At 47.3% G+C, this 7182-nt stretch overlaps 1 protein-coding gene across 1 annotated transcript in view; it reads right to left on the bottom strand.

The window, feature by feature from the left end:
• Positions 1–5546, bottom strand: part of LOC142435578 (odorant-binding protein-like) — a 62770-nt gene extending 57224 nt beyond the window's left edge. Inside the window, exon 1 of the mRNA XM_075539811.1 lies at positions 5423–5546. The gene's annotated coding sequence lies outside the window, so the exon portion shown is untranslated. The remainder of the gene's footprint in view (positions 1–5422) is intronic.
• Positions 5547–7182: the final 1636 nt, after the last annotated feature.

Raw genomic sequence — 7182 nt, forward strand, 5'->3', positions numbered from 1 at the left:
CTCCTCAGAAGGACAAGTGACCAACACAGGCAAGAAGAAGATTCTTCTCCTGATGTTGGGACTCACCCTCACCTGCATTGGCCTGCACTCTCTGCCTGAAGAACAACTCTCAATGGTAATGAGGACAGCCCAGCACAAGGGATTCTTCTTTTATGCAAGTGCATGTTGCTTTGAGGGACTGTGTTGGGGTTTCAAAATTTGTGCACCTGGATCTTCACCTGTAACTCCCCAAAGCACAATCCTTGGATTTCTTGACCAATCCCCATGAGAGAATGAGGATGCATGACACCTTTATGTCTTGCTCTGCAAGAAATAAACTGCATAGGGATTGCATCGCTGATTTTCAGAAGGAGGCAACTGGGATAGATTTATCCTTCGATTTATTGGGTATTGATAAGTTTCTACAACCAATCCCATGAGAGAATGAGGATGCATGACACCTATGTCTTGCTCTGCGGGAATTATGTTCCATAGGTTTTGCATTGCTGATTTCAGCAGTAATTAACTGGGACTTTTTGGTGGGGTGACTTGTTCTGGGCAGAGTCTATCCTGCAATTATCTGGATTCAGAGGCGTACTGAAAAGTGACACCATCAGAAGCATGATGTGTGTCTGCTTTCTCCCTCGGTACTTCACATGAAATAGCACAGTGGATGTGAATTGAACATAGTATGTGATGAAACAGTGTAAACTGTTACAGAAATTTCTTACTTTTGTTTCTTCCCTTGGCATTGTGCTTGTTGTTATTGTTTTTATAAGCTTCCTATGTTCAACACATGCAGTTTTTTCTCTAATGTAAGCCACGGGTCACATTGCTGTAGATGATGTTCGAGAAATAGTGATACCTGGGCCAACATTTCCTACCGATATATTACTTGCAGATCCGAGGAAATTATGATCGCATATACGCCGCCCCTACAAATCCAAACAACACAATGGAAGGTGGTAAATTCGATGTTAAAATGCATGATGTTGGGGAACTGATTACAAGGTTCCACATGTGACCTCTTCCCTGGGAGAGGGACAGCAGAGAAGGGGGGGGAAGGGAGACTCCAGATAGGGCAAGATATGACAAAATAACGATGTATAAATTACCAAGGGCACATGAGGGAGGGGGGAAAGGGGAGGGAGGGGAAAAAAAAAAGAGGACCTGATGCAAGGGGCTTAAGTGGAGAACAAACGCTTTGAGAATGATTGGGGCAGGGAATGTATGGATGTGCTTTGTAGAATTGATGTATGTATATGTATGGATTGTGATAAGAGTTGTATGAGTCCCTAATAAAATGTACAAAAAGAAAAGAGGAGAAAAAAATGATTAGGGCAAAGACTGTACAGATGTGCTTTATACAATTGATGTATGTATATGTATGAATTGTGATAAGAGTTGTATGAGCCCCAATAAATTGTTAAAAAAAAAAACCATGATGTTGAGTATTTCCCGCACAGTGGACTCATGCGTTTTGCATACTATGTCATGTAAGTAGACATTTCATGGAATGAAAACGAAGACAGCAATCTGGTTACCAAGGGAGAATCTACCCTCCTTGCTTGTAGAGAAATCTCAGGACTCTGGGTGGTGGGCTTCAAACATTCTGTGGAGGTAGAGATTTAGGAGCCAAAGTCTTAGAGGACAGAGTCAAAAGCCTCCCTTGGAATCAACACGCGGAATATTGTAGGAAGACACATGAACAGTGCCCTCAAGTCTTTCAGTTACCAATGAAATCCTTCATCGGTCACTTTCTAAACACCAGGGAACCTGAGGCGGGATTTCAAAGGTGTGAGCAGAGCATAAAAATACAACATAACCTCTCTGTAGAAGTACTCCTGGCTACTTTGAATCTGTTGCTGTGTGCGTGGGTAGGGAGTTGGGTGGGACATCGCGGTCGCACAGGTGGCCTAGAGAAATCAATCCAGTGGCACTCACATGTCCATGAGACAGAGCTTGAGATCAACAAGCAATCTCACACCCACAGAACGCATCCCAGCCCAGTCCACCTCAGGCCGACCAATAAGATGCTAACAAGGGCCACATTACACCCACGTCTTGGCAGGGTTTGGATGCTGAAATGTGATGTGGACTGTAGGAGGGTGACAGGCCAGTAGATGTAGTCAGTCACCTAGATCCAAGGTCAGTAGAGACATGAAAGGCCACTGACAGCTCTCAGCAAACAGTGGCGTACATGGGCAACCCTTCAAATACAGAATGCCATCAAACAGAAAGCTGAAGTCATGGGGTGAGGGGTATGTAGGTTCCCAGCTTCCTCTGCTTATCAGAATCTGGTGTGCAGAAAGCTATGGATGACAATGTCAGCCCAAGATCCATTTGTGGAACTACATAGGAAAGTCGTCTGTGGAAAAATCCCTTCTATTGACAACTGACAGATTGGAGGAAAGCGTTTCCTAAAGAGAGCGCTTTGGAGGGATGAGCATAGCAGACTATAAAGGCATAGACCTGACTTAACAGTTAAAATTTTGTCAGATTTGCTTCCCCCTCACCCTTGATGCATGCTACATGTAACTTAGTTTCTAAAATTTTTGGCATCTTTGGTTTGTATTTTTATGGTTTTTTTCTTTGAAATTAGGGTATATCTCAGAAGTGTTACGTTATTGAAGTTGTGTTACATTTTTCTTTTTTTTTCCTTTTGTATATGAAACCCAGGATTGATGTACCTACAGAGAGAGAAGTAGAATATCAGTTTGAGGAGGAGGGAGTCACAGTGGTCAGGAGAAGGGGAGAGGCAGTCACTGAGTGCATATATAGAAAGAATGGGTGGAAACTGAGGGAGCAACTGTACAATTCTGCTTGGATTGACTGAATAATGGAAACCTGTGATATATCCATTACTTTAAAAAAGAAAAAGAAAGTCATACCTGCAAGGAAGCAACTTAAGGCTTTGACCCATTTGACAACGGGAATTTCACCTTGGATGTAACATAGCCTACATGATATAAATTCTCACTCCCATGAGGTGGAAAAGGTTTCATTACCTCAAGGATTATTGGTAACATGACTGTTCTTTTGCACACCTTTGGTAAGAACTCAAGTCAATAACGAAAGAAGTGGAAATATTTTTCACTTCTTTGGATTCCTAGTTCAGATCCATAAACAGATGATGGAATTTGGGTGGATTATACCTGGGCTTCTATAGGTATGGAAGGCCTTTGGAGGAGGAATTGAATTTGGAAGTTAGGAATTAAGAAGAGGGAAAAGAAGGATTCTGTTCTAAAACAGGTTTATTTAAAAAAATAAATACTTAATATTTGTGTTCAACAAATGTGTGGGGGTTGGGGGTGGTGCCAGGGAGCTGTATACAGGAAGTAGGGTGATGGCAACAGAAGATCAGAGTTCTCAAAAAGGAGGAGGTAGCATTTATCCTGTAGACGATTATCTGTTGGTGATGTGATTTGAACTCAGCACCTCCAGGCCCCAGAACAGTTCTCCACAGAAGGTGGCTACATTCTCTCCTTCCTGATCATGTTGCTTCTGTGAAGACTGGGGCAGAGAATGCAGACAAACACCCAATAAAAGACAATCTCTGAAAATTGATTGCGTAAGTCAGAAACGATGAGGTCTTAAGTCTAACACAGACAAATAGATCTACAGAGAAAAGATTTGGACTTATGTTGGGGATATATAATGACCCAAGTTGTCAATTTGAAATTAACTTGCGAAATTTTAATTTGACTGCAGAACTTTGTCTTTATCTTTCTCTGTATCTGTTGTACACAGACATACAGTCATAAATATTCCAATAAGATAACCATATGTCGAGTCATTCCTTTTGCTTAAATTAAAAAAAAATAGAATGAACAGGGTATCATTTGCATTGTCGTGTTGAGAAGGTAAGGTTCTTACTATTTTTAACTCCTCCATACGTGTGGACACTTGGTTGCAGTCAGGTTGACTGAGGTTCAATTTTCTCTCCATTGATCAGAATTGGTTCACATTTCAGTTGTGACAATTATCTGTCTACCTGTAAATACCATCCTACTGAACATGCAGAAGAGTGTCTGCAGCCCACAGAGGAAGGTGGTGCTCTGTGTTGATTCATGGAGCCATGGAGACCATGCTCACGGTGTGACACCGCGGTTCTATAGATGTAACATAATGGAACAGGCCCCCAGAGTCACACGGTGTTTAATTTCACTCGGTCTTACTGCATTTCACCAGTTGCTTTTTATTCCGAACGGAAGGTCTTTGGTAACTCCATGAAGTAAAGTGTACAGATGCTGTTTTGTAGATAAGGGAGCTATGCAGACATTGTTGATGCATGCAAGGCCAGGCATGAAATCCTTGTTATCCGGGTTATGTATTGAATGGTTTTATTGCATTCACTAAATCAAATGACCAAGTTTTCCATTCTAGGTTTAAAGGGAAATACCTTCCCCGTTATTCATACGCACAGAAAAAAAGGAGCCAATGAATTTGTTCGTGTTGGTAAGTACTAAGGTGTTTCTGTTGGCAATGGGCTTGTTGAGATTGGATAAATGGCCACAGCTTCAAAGACTCTGTTGATCTGAACTCTGCTTCTGCTAAGCATCACAGGTCAAGCCAGGTAGAATCCCGGGTATTTTCCCATCCTGATAATGTGTTATGCAAGGACATAAGTGATATTACATGAAGTGCCTCTTGCAACTTTGAATATTCTGAGGAGAAACTGAAAACAAATGCTCAGAGCATCTCCTTCATGTCAGCGCCAGGCAAAGGGCAAGGTCCTGGGCTCCTTAATAACAACCGAAATGGAGCTGTGGAGGACGCGTGGCTGCAGACCTGGGGATCTTGGGGGACTTCCCGCCTCTCACAGGAAGCATGGAGTCCCGCAGCCACCTGGGACGTAGAGGTCAAAGGGAAGCGGGGGCGCAGGGCCCGGCCCCGCCCGCTCGGAGCACCAGAGACGAAGGGGACTCCTGGATCCCGAGGATCGGCCTCAGGTGCGCCTCACCTGCCAGGGCGGCGCTTCAGCGCTCAGCGACTCAGGTGCACAGTCGAATTGCCTCCGGGACCACAGGAGCCGCCTGAAGCCCCAACGCACCCAAGTCCGCCCCAAGGCCAGAGCCCCGCCCCCGCGGCGCTGCCCCAGCGCGGCGACGTCGCCACGTGCACGTCGGCACGACGCACGGCTGCAGCTTCGGCGCGCGCATGCGCCAAACAGGCTCCTCCTCCCGCCGCGCGACCTCGGGCCTGCGTGGCCTCTGAGGGCGCGCTGAGGGACGAGGGGGCGGCGGGGCGCCCGTCCGTCCGCCGGAGCAGCAGGTGGGCCGCGCGGCTGCAGGCGGGGAGCGGGGCGCCGGGAGGCCGCGGGGGCTGCGCTCGCGCCCCGCCGAGCACCCTGCGGCCGGCGGCCCGGCCTCCTCACGCCGCGCTGGACCCGCCGCCGTCCCGACGCGCCGCCCCGGCCCCGACCCCGGAGACGACCCGTTACCGGCTGCGACGTCGTCGGGGGTCCCGGAGAACCGGACCCACGGGACCGCCAGGCCCGCGCTGAGGCCTGAACACGGCCCCGCTGACGCCACCGTCGCCCGCCGGCCGCGTATGTCCACTTCCGGCTTCCTGAAGCCCGGCTCCGCCCCTCGACCCCGGTGACCCGGAAGTGCCCCTATGCCTTCTGCTACAGCCAGTTGGGCCCTGGAGGCCTTGGCTGGGCTGCCTTCTGACCTGCCCGAGGGGCGTGGCTTCTGGAGGCCCTGCAGACTGATGGCTTGTGGTGAGATGGGGAACCTGCTCCGTACCCCGAGGTCTTCCCGTGCAGCCTTTACCTGGGAGCGGTGCCCCGGAGACGTGCGCGACCCGATCTGGACCAGGCAGCGTGCACCCCCACAGGGGCTTTCCTACTGCCCCCTGCCCGGCCTTGGATCCCCTGGAATGGGCAGTAGCTGCTTCCTTGGGAGTTTTGGGGGTTGGTTGTTTCCTGGTTCTGTCTCTGCCACCTGGGTTTTGATTTGGGGGCCGGGTGTGCAAGGCATTCTGAAGCGCTTCTAACCTAAAGCCATGATGAAAATGTCCCTCCTCTGTTCCCCAACCCAATGCAAACTCAACTCAAACGATGCACTAACTAGGTTTCTGTTCCCCTCTCTTGAGGTAAATCGACTTGTTTTTTCCTTCCTACTTAGGCCCTTTGTTTTCATTTAGCTTGCATTAATTTCAGTTCAAGTCACTGGTAAAATCTTCGTCCAAAAGAGCTGACCAAGCTGACGGAAGTCGTCTTGCCTGTTCGCTGTGAAATTCCAATCCTCTTTCAAAGTTGGGGCATGTACCCTCATAACAACTATGCACGTAGAAGACAAGATTTTGGTCCTCACCCACCCAGTAGGCACTTCTCGTTTGCGCCAGCAGCATCTTAAGAAATGTCAGCATACTGGAGCCCTTAATATTGGCTCCTAAGAGGCTATGGGATAATTCTGTTTTCTAACCCGGAGATTCAGAGATGCTGACTCCGTAATGCTTCCATATACCCGAATGTAGAATCCCCCTAGCCAGCTGTGGAATTTTATAGCCCAATGCTTCCAGTATATCCTGCAAAAATATAAGGTGAGGGATGTTTCATTCGGGAATGCTGATGTTTCACAGTGCTGATGGTTGCAGCACGACTGTTGCTGTCAGTGGTAGCTTAGAACCTCAAGCAGGAGGAAGTGAGGGCTGGCATCATCTGAGGTGATTTGCTACGAGAAGAGAAGGCACAGATGATTGAGCACAGAAACTTGAAAATTAGCTCTGGTTGCGGTCATTCAGGCATCTCAACTTGGAAGTAAACACTTCCCACCCTATCCTTGAAGTTAGTGGTTTTGTTATCTGTGACTACTTTTATTTTTGCCCTTTAAGTAGTAGGAGCAATCTCACCTGGTTTACAAATGTATTAACACCCATCTGCTTCAAGCGCGGGAGCACTTACAGTTTCCCCCTTTTTTACTATTTATAGGATTTCCTTCTTCACAAAACTTCTGTTGAAGACAAACTGTAGCCATAAACACTTGAAAGTGTTTCCTGCTATCAAACAAATAAAAACCAACCTTAAGAACTAAAGCCTAAGGGATCCAGCTAGAGTATCGATACCAAGGCCATCTTGTCATGAGCAGTGTAGATTTTCAAAGCAATCCCAATCAATCATTTGAGGTATAAGTTGATAAGACTGGAGGAAACTATGCCAGTCTCCATGGTCCTTTCTCCACGTCAGATATTCGGTTA

Source organism: Tenrec ecaudatus, chromosome Y, assembly GCF_050624435.1.
Source record: "Tenrec ecaudatus isolate mTenEca1 chromosome Y, mTenEca1.hap1, whole genome shotgun sequence".
Lineage (NCBI taxonomy): Eukaryota > Metazoa > Chordata > Mammalia > Afrosoricida > Tenrecidae > Tenrec > Tenrec ecaudatus.